Source organism: Microchirus variegatus, assembly GCF_963457635.1.
Source record: "Microchirus variegatus genome assembly, chromosome: 8".
NCBI lineage: Eukaryota > Metazoa > Chordata > Actinopteri > Pleuronectiformes > Soleidae > Microchirus > Microchirus variegatus.
The window spans coordinates 26,407,128-26,421,176 of NC_139809.1; positions in this window are offsets into that span (position 1 = coordinate 26,407,128).

Here is a 14,049-nt window from a genome sequence, read left to right on the forward strand (position 1 = left end):
ACGGTTCTAAACAAAAATCAATCCCCCCATCACTGCTCAGTCAAAAATATCAAATACTTTACAAACGTCAAAATTGTGTCTGTTAACCTCTCACATTACAGGATCATTTGGCCAGATGATCTGTTCAAATCAGTCTAAAATCAGAAGGCACCCATGATTGTCGGAAGGGCCATCAGGACCGACATCTGGCCAATTATCCTCTAGTGTAGAGTGGGGAAGACTTAAGTCTCACCTGTGTTTAGTTATCCCTGCCTCCCTAGTGTATTTAGGGCCAATTCCAATTCCTATCTTAACCCTCAATCTTAACCCTCAAGCTCAACCCTTAATCTTAACTGGCCCTCAAAACAAAGTGTTGAGGGTTATTTTGTCACTTAGAAATGGGACACCCCTTAAATGCAGATACGTCTTCAGACTGTGGGGGGCAGAATAACGCGAAAGCTGCGTCCAGTCTGTCAACTCCAAAAAAGAACACATTTACGTCACGATTATTTATTACGATCCGTTTGTCAGTCAAGTTATTAGGTTGTCAGTTAGTTATAAGTTGATACTCATACAAATACCACAACCACGGACATATTCAGCTGACAGTTACCGCACACCACTGCTTATTGAAAAGTAAACGATAGCAAATGATGGCACCGGATCGCTTGGCCGCACTGGCCGGCTATTGACAAAAGATGGTAAAATAAAAATAAATGACGTCAGTTATCCATAATATGGGCCTAAACTAAGATAATACAATGGTTTTCATAATTGTTATATCTTTATTAACAAAGAAAATACTTAATTTGTAGCGTACTCGTTTCGCTGCTTTCGACGACATCTTTGTTTTGTAAAAACACGCAATGCATTCTGGGTAGCCCTTGCTCCCAATGGTGGTCTCGGAAGATCTCAATATTGAGGGCGATACGGCCCTCAAACTTGCCCCTCAACTTAATTTTTCTGAGAGTCGCACTTGCACTTGCACTAGAGGGAGCGCGCATTTTTGAGATTGAGGGTTAAGATTGAGGGTTGAGCAAGGAATTGGAATTCACCCTTTGTCTCTGCGCTCCCCACTGTTGTTGCTACATTTGTCTATTTCAGTTACATTTGTTCAGATTCTTATGAGTTTATTACAGGTTTACAGGTGGTGGCTATAACATATTCTGTAACTGACTGAGAATTTGTTGTGGGTAATCTGAGGGGAAAAAAAAGAAGAGCATCATGTAACAAAGAAGGACAAAATCATGGTGTATATATGTATCCGGTGAGCAACTTTGATGACTGTTGTGTCACTTAAAAGTGTCTAAATAAGTCGACATCTACTTTTATAAGATGACATAATCCACCGCAGGTCAACAGGATGGCTGAAAATGACACAGACAAAGAAAATCTGGAGGTGACTATTCTAGGATAATCTTAATTGCATGCTATTATGCAGACACGCACGCACACACACACCTGTAACTTGACTCAAATTACACGTCTGAGACATCCAGGCCTCCATTGCCAGGAGCTACGGCAATTATACTGTACTCTGACACAAGTGCGGGGTGAGGCTTAGTGTCTAAACCCTTCATGACATCCTTATGTTACCAATACCGTGGGGATAACAATGCAGGGTGTAGTGGTTCACTTCCTTTCTCACCGAGAGTCAATTCAAGCAAGTAAACCTGCTATGGTTTTACCAATATAGTGTAGACAACACACATCCTGCATGTGGGAGGTTTAACTCTCCCACAGCACTGGACAGACAGGGCGGGGGTTGCAGGAAATTCACAGAGCTGAATCATTTTATGAATTAGCACGACTGATTTCAACAAAACAAGATTTTTTTTTAAAGTAGTGATGTGGCTCCTTGTTATCAGTTTGTCTGTGTCCTTCTCCCGTTGCCCTTCCCCTTACCTCCTGACCTGCTTCCTCGTCGCTGTTTCGCCTCATCGCTTCTGTTTGGCCCGTGCAAATATTGCCATTGTGAGATCCTGCGAGCAGTGATTGATTGCGGGGAAGCAGCCAAATCACTTGAGCTAGTTACAAAGACATCTTCCCCACAGAATCAATGCCACTGAAAGAGGAACCAAAATCGTTTCAGGGTTCCACTTTTCCTCGTCGCACTTTCTTCCAAGAGTGGAACGGCTAGTATTTTCCCTCATTTCGTCTCATTTCAGCCCCCGACCACCACCACCACCACCACCCAGCCTTCGATTTTTTGAACCACCTCATTTATTCTATATCATTTATCCTTTAAAGGAGAAAATAGGTGCTTATTGAAATATTGTTTGAAATATCACACTGACATCAGCTAGTGTATATGAGTCGATTTTAATGGCAAGATTTGTAGCCTCCCATCAGGTAATGGAAAGGATATAGAGACGGGCTATGAGATGCACTAAGAAACATCCCCAGTAAAGGGCAAAGCGAATGTGACTAAATGATTAATTATTTTGTGTGTTGACTTTTATGACCCTCCTGCTTTGCTTTGTCATGTGAACTTTATGGGATATATATATGTATGTATATGTCATCTGTGGTTCCAGACTCTATCCCACAGCAAAATGAGTAATTATTCATTATTCAGCAGGATATTACCAGAAGACAATTTTGATCACTTCACTTCCATTCCTCAATCAGCAACTAACAAATCACAGTTTAGGGATCATAAAAAAAGACACAGTGTTCCAGTCAACACACGGAGCGGTGGGGGATTCGTTTGAAGTGAGCATTCAAATAGACGAGAACAGCGATTCCCAAACTTTTTATACTGAGTGCAACCCGAGATAATGTTGAGCTTTCAAAGTGCATTTCACAGGAGGCAGATTTATGTTAAGTGTTTTCAGCCACAGTCACACTTGCAAAGTAAGCTAGCACCAGAACAAGATTTCAGACACTGCGAGGTGCGGCTCCTCTCTCTCTTTCCTCCCTCGAAAGTAATGCTTTCAGTGACAAAGATGTGATATCTCTAAAACCCTAATCTGATAAGAAATCGGATCTGCATCTTCCTTTTTCTCACACATGCTTCAGACACTGGTGGGAGCCAAAACTGGAGCGAGAGATAAGGTGATGCTCACATTGCTATTTTTTTTTTTTTTTTCAACTCCAGGCTCTGGTTAAAATCCTTCCACTCCACTGCTCATAAGTATTTCTGATAGTTTCCCATGCACCATACCATAGTTTGAGAGCTATGGGTTTAGAAGAAAAAAAAAAGATGAACATTTATTTAATTTTTTTTTCCAAAAAAATGTTTTTCTATTTTTTTGGGAACTCGAGATCTCGACTTTGAAACTCGAGAATTCAAAAAAAATAAATGTTTTCGTCTTTTTTGTCACTTCGGGGGCTCGGTAAATTCAAGGATTTAGCGAATGAATCATGTATAGTAGACCAGAGTTTTTCCAAGGTGATGAGCCATTACATGGGAAGTGGGGAAATGAGTGGAAGGGGCTGAATCAAATATTAACTGCAGCTCTGAGATTGAGATCTGAGATGCCTCTGCTTGAGGATCACTATTATTCAAATGCAAATGAAACAGAATGAAACAGATGTGGAAAAAGTCTGTGCTATACTGTATACTGTAGCTAAACAGAAGGAAGCAGTAATATAACATTATGTATGCCAACTGCTTGCTGTAGAAAAAAAACAAAAAAAACAGAAGAAGAATTATAAAGACAAAATAAATGTTGAAAATCTTTATCATTGTAAATTATTGTCAATAAAAATTGCAGTTTCTTGCCAATACACAGCCCTAATGTGCACAACAAATACCAGAAGATTAAAACAGAAACAGAGACGCACACCTGGTCCACAGATTCAAACAAACTTCTGCTCTCACTGACAGACAAACAAGTGGAGGGTGATGTTGTGACTACGCTCGCAGAGGGGCAGGCAGATGGGTGACTTTGTGTGTGCAGGCTTAAAGAATGCAAGCGTGCTGAGCAGGAACAGCAAAGTCAGGATTGGCCACGACCTCAGCCATGTCCTGTTTTTATAACCTCCAGCCTTTAAAAAAGAAAAAAAACACCCCGTCTGTCTGCCATCGCTGGATATCTGCAATTTCTCTCTGTTTGAAGTTCCTGCTGGACACGCAGGCCTGTATTACACGCTCATGGAGCAATCTGGTGAAAACAATCAGTGTGCATGGGTACATGAATGCCGTCAGCAGGCTTGTATTTCATGCTTCTTCTATGATTCAAAGGCATGTTACCCACACCTAAGATAGTTGACCACCAGAACTAATCTATCCGTCTTGTTGCCTGTCAACATGTTGCCCTTCATAGGTATAAGTATGGCCCTATGCACCCTCTCGCTACCTCTCTTTCCATGGCTGTTCTTCACCTCCCTCCCTTTCCCCTTCCCAGGTGCTCTCATAACTCACCGGGCCTCAAATCCCACGTGGGCATTCCTGAACTTCAGAGGCGAACCCGCAGATGAGAGCCCGGATTTATGGCTTGCTGATGGGCAGTGGAGGGGGGGGGGAAGGTGATAGCGTCCACTTCAAAGTGGAGGAAGCGTTTGTTGTTGTTCTCTCTGGCGCTCGCTGGTGCGCACACATGCACAGCTCCCGCTTCCCCTCTGTGCCTCTGACAGCTGTAGTGCTCAGTCACTGGTTTACACACAGTCGCACAAACACCTCTCATAGCTTCCATTCCATTTTATTTTGGTGTGTGTGTGTGTGTGTGTCACATGCATGACTTGGTATAGGTGGATTCTTCAACATTTGCCTCTCATATCCTCACACACCAACGACAAAAAGAACTGTTGCAGACAAGATTATGGCTCCGTCCCTATACGTCCCTCTTGATATTTCCCCTTGGTTTTGAGTGCCCTCAACCATAAATTCCCCTCGTTGAGGGAAGTGGTATTGGGACATCACTACATGCATATTAGCGTAGTGAACGTAACGAACGTGCTAACCTACATCACATGTTGACAATTCTACCGGTGGAGCGTGCTACTATTTTCCTTCAGAAAAAATGCCGGCGGATCCGCTGTTTGTTTCTCTCCGTCAACGCCGGTTTTTCTCCGTCTTCGTAAACGCTATATCACGACTGTGATTGAAATCTGACAAGTCCAGGGTAATCGTGTTCAAGTGAACGCCGGTACACACTTCCAAAACACTGACAAAAACTATCCAGATGTAGCAGAGCTGGCTGGCGGCTGTTTGCCGGGTGCTTCGAGAGCGTTTGCCCGTCATGCATGCAGCTCTGCGTGGTGGGCGTGCTCTCTCGGGGCACTCTGCGGGTAGCCGCTCGCTAGCTAGTGAGCCAACTGCTTTCATAAATCGTCACTTATTTTCTGACATTAGTGTTCAAAGCTCAGCGGTCCGTTGGATGTGTATCAAACCAACATATTCCAACACAATTCGACATTGTAACATGCTTATTAGCATGTATGGTATATCAGCCGGATCCCTGAATCCGCAAAGCATCATGGGTAATTTCATCTTCCACTTCTTTTTAAGCCTGCACCAGAGCTCACTTCATTTTGAGGGTTGATTACAAGGGCAAAATCACATTTCCCGTAGCTCCTCCCTACACGTGAACGCACATGATGTAGGGTTAGGGGGAAAATGTAGGGTTAGGGGAGGTATTGGGACAGGGCCTTAGTCTTTAATTTTTTCAAAGGTGACCCTTCAGTGATTGCATGTGAGCATTTTGTTATTGCACCTGCATGAAGTATTCTTCTTCCTCTCAAATGCCACTTTGTGTGACTTTGCGTACAAAAAAAATCAAAGGTCACAGACAGCTGTTGTGAGTGGAGTGGAGGTGTATATTTGTATATGTGTGAGAGAGAGTGTTTGTATTTGAGTGGGAAAGCAGCCCCTCCATTCCCAACCCGGTCGTGTTACACTGCAGAGGCCTGTGGTGTGTGTGTGTGTGTGTGTGTGTGTGTGTGTGTGAGGTTGATGGATGTGTGGAGCAGTGTCGTTCCCCAAAGCCGGATGTTTAATGAACCCTGCTCTGCCTCTGTAACTTTGGGGCTGATTGATTACAAACAAAGGTCATTAACATGCAGGGGTGCTGCCTCTTAACAATGCAACAGAGCTTTTCACATCAGATTACACATAAAGCATGGGAAAAGAAACGTTGCTTTTGCACACAGTGAGCTGCTCATTAAATTAAAGCAGTGCTGTTATCAAACTTCCCCTTTGCCGCAAGTAATCACCCAAGACGAGAAACAAAGCTGCGTGATGATTGATAGACAATTTTCACATTAATAGTGCAATGCCAGCTATTCCCCACTAGCAGCACTGTTTTTCCCTCTTTGACTTTCCCAACAAATGGGTGAAGAGCTGTGGTAATTCGTGGCTGTTATTCCCAGTATCCAGGGCAATCAACAATGTTCCAGTCGTCCTGCTGCTTGATCAGAGCTGTGTTTGTTAAGTCTCCTCTTTCTTGTGGTCTGGCCTACCAACTAAGATCAGCCAGGCATTACAAAAAGCAAAATCTGCATCTTCCTTTTTTTTTTTTTTTCCTCTCACATAAAATCTGAGAACATGATAAAACTACTCTGGTACAGATCAAGGCAAGGGTATAAAACCGTTTCTCCAACTTCGAATTAAGTGCTCCCAGGAGCACAGTGGTAATTGTAAAATGTTCAAAGTTGAAAACAACGAAGACCAAATTGAGTAACTGGCCATGAGGGGCCTTGGTCGGGGAGGTGAGTAACCCAACAGATTACTTTAAAGAGCTCATGACATTGCTCTCGGAATGAATGCTATTACCTTCCACATATTTACACACTGTTGAAACGAGGTGTGAGGGAGGCTATTGTCCTCACATTGATTGACCTTTAGAGGAGCCAAATGGAAGACGACTTACTCTCTGGCCCACTTTAAAGGGACACTGTGTAGTATTTATGGGTTTATATAACCCAAAATCCACTTTTTATACATATTATGTGCTCCTGCATTGTCTAGTCGCTGTATAATATTCTTTGTTTCATTTTCGTAGTGTTTCAAAAAGTCATGTAAAATATCATGGTCGCGGGCCGCGGTTGCATTGCCACTGTTAGCAGCGAGACGCCATGTTTCTACCGGAGCCTGTGAGGACAAACGCGAGAGAACAAATCTAGCGTCGCTTTACTCGTAGCGGAAGTCCCGCCTCCACTCTCTCCGCCTCGTCTGCTACGGCCGCGGTAGCTCGCCCTCTCCCTCGCCTCACGAACCTCATCTGCTGACACGGAGGAAGACAACGAGGGCGACATTTGACCGGCCGCGGATGCCGTAGCGCTCAGGGAAGGGAGGGGGTGAGCAGAGGAGCAGTTCTTTGTTGTAAATGTCAGCCTCTCCTCTAGATGGCACTATAAACTACTTACTTCACCTTTAAACCAGAATGAATGAATGGGTATTAACATGCGGCTCTGGTGGCCACATCAAGATCAGATTACTATCCAATCATAGTCATCCCCCTCTTATTCTGCAAAGATTTCCAGCAGCAGACTGCAGCGTCACATAGTTGTTGTGGGTGGAGTGGAGAGCCGATGCATTTACTCTTCTATACAACGTGGTCACAATGCGTCTCCAACCACCTCCCCAAGTGGTTTGGCGGATCGGATAACAATCCGTCCTCAATGCATCTTGGGTGTATTAACACCTGTACTGACAAGTGTTCAGGTTGCGTTACGATTGTAATGCAATCATATAGAAAACACATTTTAATGCCAGGTGTAAAAGGGGCCTCTGTTATAGAGGTCTTTTCGTTACCGCCGTTGCCTCCATCTGTGGTGTTTACCAAAGGGATAGCGGAGGGTGATGTGTCTGAGGAAGGGGATGATGAGAAGGAAATTTCTGGAATGAGGCCATGCACTGTATGTTTGAACCGCTATGTAATAGCTGCTGCCTGAGGAGGGAGAGACCAGAGAAAAGCAGGCTTATCCCCTCAAAGGGCATGCTGTATCCAAATGGTACATCGGGTTGGGGTGAGGCAGCCGAACGACTCACACTGCACTTTGTTTAATCTCCTGAGTACAAGATAATTCATCAAAAATCTCAAAGCACATGTGAGGGCATCGCAACCCTTCAATTTCAAAAGGGATACTGGAAATGGTGTTATTCTTTTGTATACAAACGTGCAGGGGACATTATAAGATCACAGAAACATGATTAAAGAGTTTACTTTGAAGTCAATGGGAATTTGAGAGCGTTTTCTGGAGAGATGGGGAAACTGTGACAGATGTAAAATCATGTCAGCAACTCTCTATCAATCAGATAAAAAAAATAAAAGAAATCTTATCCAGTCATAGCTTAGAGATGAAACAGGCACATCAAAGGATTTGAGGATCAGTTTGGAGTAAGAATCAATATAGTTAAGTATGTTTGATTTTATGTAATGAATTAAAGAAGTGACTAAACCGGTCGATTTATTTTCAATCCAGGTGTTGGAACACTACAGAGGAAGGTGTGGGTGATGAAGGCAACATGAGTGGAAATAAGGCAAATCAATAACTAACTGCAACTCTGCTGTTAAAGGGTAATTCTCTGGGACAATATATAGCTATGGTGTGCAAAGAGAAGAGAAGAAGGAAGCAGTAATGCATCACTGCGAATGCCAGCTGATGTAAAACACCAAAGAAGGAGGGGAAATAAACAAAAGTTAAAAACGTCCCCATTATCATTAAATGATAAAAAAGAAAAAAAGCAGGATGTTATTTTCAAAAAAAATTAACCTTTCTTTTTGATAGGACTCCTTTTTTAATATCAAGCAATGCCGAATACCTTACCTATGACGAAGCATGTAGCAATATGAGAGTAACAATGAAACAGAAAGAGAGAGAGAACATGAAAGACCATCAAGATCACAAGAGGGAAAGAGATGAGGTTAGAACACCGATGTTCATCGATGTTTATCAATCCATCGTTTACACTGCTGTGATTAATTAACTACATTATACTGATGACTGAAATCTGAAAGCTGTAGGACTGCAGGCCCATGTAGAATAAAGAGCACTGATTACATTAAGCCCCTATGGGACACCCAACAGATGGTTTGCATGTGTATAATCTGTTACAATACACTGTGAATATGGTGTGACAACGAACATCCAGCACTAAAAACATGGAGCGGTACATTGTAGATGATGTGATTCCATGCATTTTAAGAGGAGAGAGCAGGAAGAGAGCGAGCAGAGCGGATGACAGACACAACAGAAACACAGCTACTGGAGAAGGTGAAGGGGAGGAGAGTAGCAGGGGGATATACGTCAGACAGTGTTGTGTGTCATAGTTCAGATTTGTCGCCGTTCCAAATCGAAGCGCCGCGAGACAAGGGCAACTGGACAACAAGCTAACCAAACCATACTGTACTGCACCAAACCAAGCGCTACCATGACGAAACACAGCTTTAGGGCGAATTCCAATTCCTTGCTTAACCCTCAATCTTAACCCTCAATCTCAAAAAATGTGCCCTCCCTCTAGTGCAAGTGCTGTCCCGATTCTCAGTAAAATTAAGTTGAGGGGCGAGTTTAAGGGCTGTATCGCCCTCAATATTGAGATTTTCCGACACCACCCTTGGGAGCAAGGGCTACCCAGAATGCATTGCGCGTTTTCACATAAGAACGATGGCGTCGAAAGCAGCGAAGCGAGTGCGATACAAATTAAGTATTTCCTTTGTTAATAGAGATATAGAAATTATGAAAACCATTGTAATATCTTAGTTTAGACCCATATTGTGGATTACTGACGTCATTGTTGCGTAACATTTATTTTTATTTTACGATCTTTTGTCAACAGCCGGCCGGTGCGCACACGCGATCGTTCGCTATCGTTTACCCTTCAATAAGCCGTGGTGTGTGGTATTTGTATGAGTATCATCTTATAACTAACTGACAACCTAATAACTAAACTGAAATAAAATAATAAATAAATAATCGTGACGTAAATGTGTTCTTCTTCTTCTTTTTTGGAGTTGACAGACTGGATGCAGCTTTCGAGTTATTCTGCCCCCCACAGTCTGAAGACGTATCTGCATTTAAGGGGTGTCCCATTTCTAAGTGACAAAATAACCCTCAACACTTGGTTTTGAGGGCCAGTTAAGATAAGGGTTGAGCTTGAGGGTTAAGATAGGAATTGGAATTGGTCCTTGGAGCCATATTGAGGCCAGCTTGGACTCCTGACTTGGAGCATATTCAATTTCACTACGACACATACTGTGCAGTCAAAATATTTCTGGGTTGTGCTAAGTCCCTCATGTGTCAAAAACGCCTAACAATGCTTATGGTTATCGAGGGTGAACTGATGGGCAAGAAAAAAAAAAATCAATCTGAATAATTTATACTCTCAGAAGCAATTGCGTATATCACGTTCCCATTTTGTCTCTCCGTGTATGACCTCACACTGGCTTCCATCTCTTCTCCTTGCAGGGAGTCTGTCTAACCTGCCTACGTTCACTCACTGCAGAGGAGCTTCTGCAAAAATCCTGATGCTAGATATGTGTGTGTGCATGTGTGTGCGTGTGTTGTGCTGGCCCTGAAATGACACAGTGTGGGTATAAATAGAGCAGGCCCACAGATCACTGTGCCAGACAGAATGTGGCATCTGCTGTGCTGGGAGTGCAAAGTGTTTGAGAGCCACTAAACTCCTCTCCATTCCTCTTCCCTCCCCTCTCTTTCTCTCTATCTCTCATCTGTCTTGCACGACCATCTATCGATTCCCTCTCTCACTTTACCTTTATCATCTTCCTCTTTCCCCTACTTCTTGTCCTCTTTTTCATTCTCTTCCTTCTGCCCCCCCCCCCCCCCCCCTTGCTCTGTCTCATTTTCCTTCTCTCCTCCTCTTACATACTGCCACACATCTGCTGCCATGTGTTGAGTGTTGTGGACCAGTACCATTTTTGATTTAGGCTATAAGATCCTATTTCTAAACACACAGCAGCAGCAGGAGAGGGGTAGCAATGAAGGAACTACGGAAAAGGCAAGACAGGTGCCCCTGCAGTTGTAAACATCAAAGCGCTGATTTCATATTTATACGATGCTCTCCAAAGTCCTGTTCTGTGTAAGAAAAGAAAAATATAATCCTGTGGAATTACATGGTGTACTTGCAAGGCAATCTTGAGGTGGATGGGCATTTTTTTTTTTTTTTTTTTTTTTTAAGCACATGAGATAAAAGCAAAGTCATTGTGATTCTCTGCAGGTTATTTCCCACCCATCGCTGATTATTAATCCTACAGATTTAGAGATTTGTTTCCCCTGCTCTCAGTGCTGCAATACTAAGTGACGGCAACCAGTCTGCCCTCTTTATATCACATGTTTCAACGTACTTATGCAGAAAATGCATATCCAAACAATACACTGCATTCATCCTCTGTACACACACACACACACTCTGCACAATTTTAAAATGAGTTCCTTCTGGCGTCATTGTACTTACTGGATTCATTCATCTAAGTTTTTTTATATATATTTCCCAGAAGCACACATTTAATCTTATAATCTGCTTTTGCTGTGAATAGTGTATTCGGTCAAAGATAGGGAACACAAAGACTGCACGTACACACAAACACACACACACACACACACACACACACACTCTTGTACTTGCTGCATACTGAGGGCCGGGTTGCTGACAAAGTGAGGACCAGCATTTCCACTTTATAAATCAACACGATTACAAATATCTACTTCATAAATGACATCTATAAAGAACTACTGGGTGCAGTACCATAAAATGTTTGCAGGTGGAGCCCCAGAGCAAAACGCGTGTGAAACACCAGTGCTGGAAAAAACGGGTTTTTGTACCAAATTGAGGACCTCTGTTAAAAACAGAGTATATCATGTTTACGACCTAAGGAAGTGATTTGAATGAAAACAAAGTGAGGACCGGCCAAAATGTCCTCACTTCGTAAAAATGACCTCACTTTGTTGGTTAAAAACCCTCACTGGTCCTCAGTATGCTGCAAGTACAAAACACACACACACACACACACACACAGATGTGTGCAGCTACTCTTCTCAGGACACTGCATTGACGTTCATGCATTTGGACAGCATAGATACACTTTAACCATAACAAGTTAATGCCAAATCTTAGCCCAAAACATAACCACTACCTCAGAAGTGAGGTTCTGCCTCATTAGGACCAGGTTTTGGTCTCCATGAGGAGTAGTGGTCCTGACAAGTTCAGTGTTTATGCCAGAACAGGTCCTAAAGAGGTAACAAAATAAGTCCCCCCCCCCCACGCACCCATCAAAATAAATACAAAAATAGTAGAAGATATCCATTTCTATAATGATTGAGCAATTTTTTTTCCACTTCCCATTGCTATTAACTTTTTTCACCCAATATCTTTGTCCTCAGCTGTCTCCACACACACAGTGACAGGTAGGTAGTCTCCCACAGTTGTTTGCTGACTCAGCACCGTGTCCACCCTCTGGCAACTCAGTAATTGTTTTAGGAGTGGATGTTGGACACAACACTGAAGGACTCACAGCGCACACGGAGTAAAAAAAAAAAAAAAAGGTATAGGGGCTGCAGTCAGGAAGATGGGGGACTGTCCAACCGTCGATCAGAGAACAGCAGCGGGTGAACTTTTCATCCTTTTGTTCGCTCACAGGCAGTGTTCTCGCCTGAGAAAGTGAAATGCAATCTTCATCCTTTCACACACTTCTTCACTCCCCTCTGCATTGCCCCGCCCTTTTGGAAAAAGAACTCTCTCTCCTTCTGTCCTCTAACCTGTTCTCCCCCCTTCCCTCACTCGTCTTTCCCGTCTCTATTCTTTGTCACCACTCCATCAATTACATAAGCAATACACACATACACACAAAAGACTACTCCATTTTGTAAGGCAGTGGTTGTCAACCTTTTTGAGTCGCGACAACCAATTTAACATGCACGGCTGTCCGCGACCCCCCCCCCCCCCTCCCCCCAAACACACACACACCGGTGTGAACGCATGATGGGTATGATGGATAAAGCACTGTCCGCGGTGCTGAAACAACGCCCGATCAATACACCGTCTGATCGGACTCTACATTAAGAGACTCAGGCGATACTTTTTTGATGAACATTGGCTCATTATTGTTTTGTTTTTTTCACTAATTACCTCATCAAACGACTCAATTCCACCAAAATGTCCACCACGACAAGACAAAAAAAAAAAGAATCTCCCTTTTGATTGGCGGCTGCAGTTTTATACCTTGACATCAATGCCAGACTTTGATAAGAGAACATATGAACTTACTTTGAAGTTTAGCTTCCACAAGATAATAAGAGGTTTGTGATGGGATATGAAGCTTTACTTTAAAGACCCAGTTTCTTTTTCAGAAATATGTCTCTCATTTCTTTTCCCAACAGTCATCATCCGTACACGCCAAACAGTGAAACTTTGGTTGGCTTGTCAGCCAATTTTAACTAAATTTCTCTTTCCACATGCTTTATCACTCTCACCTCAGAGCTGTCTCCTTCTCGCCATGTTTCATAAGCTCACTGACGATCCAGCGTGAACCACACTGAACACCATCTGGTTGATTTGGAAGACTGGAAGGGTTTTGGCGCTGAGAACTTTCCAGGGCCACATCAGTGCCAGGATGCCATATACGTCAGGGGGGCACAGAGGAGCATTTCGACCCTACGCCCACGTTTTTGGGGCCTGGTGAGAGGAAAACAGTGGATGTCATTGTTATAAATGGCCAATGCCTTGCTCTGCTTATTGTGCTATGATGTCATGGACGTTAGTGGTCCAGCATGCGGCCAAGCACACATGGCTGTTGATGTCATAATTGCACATGTGTTGTATGCAAACTCTTTTAAATGTTAATTTTTCTTTGCACCCATATTTACATACAGCCGCTTTCAAATGTGAGGACATTGGCGATCTAAACATATAAGTGGTGTGTTCCAAACTCGGCAGAGCGTGACTCTGTGACAAGCACACACTTGTTCGCCTCTGATGAAGCCCAGATGTACCATGTCATGAGCAAAGCCAAGACAAAACAATCTCAGACAAACCTCCCATTAAGTTGTACTCGCTCATTTCTTCCGCCGAGTGAAAGACTGAGAGCATCTGTAACAAACACATCTTAAACACTTTCCGAAACAGCCAATCTTCTGTTTACCTGCGACAAAACGTCAAGGAAAACTGAG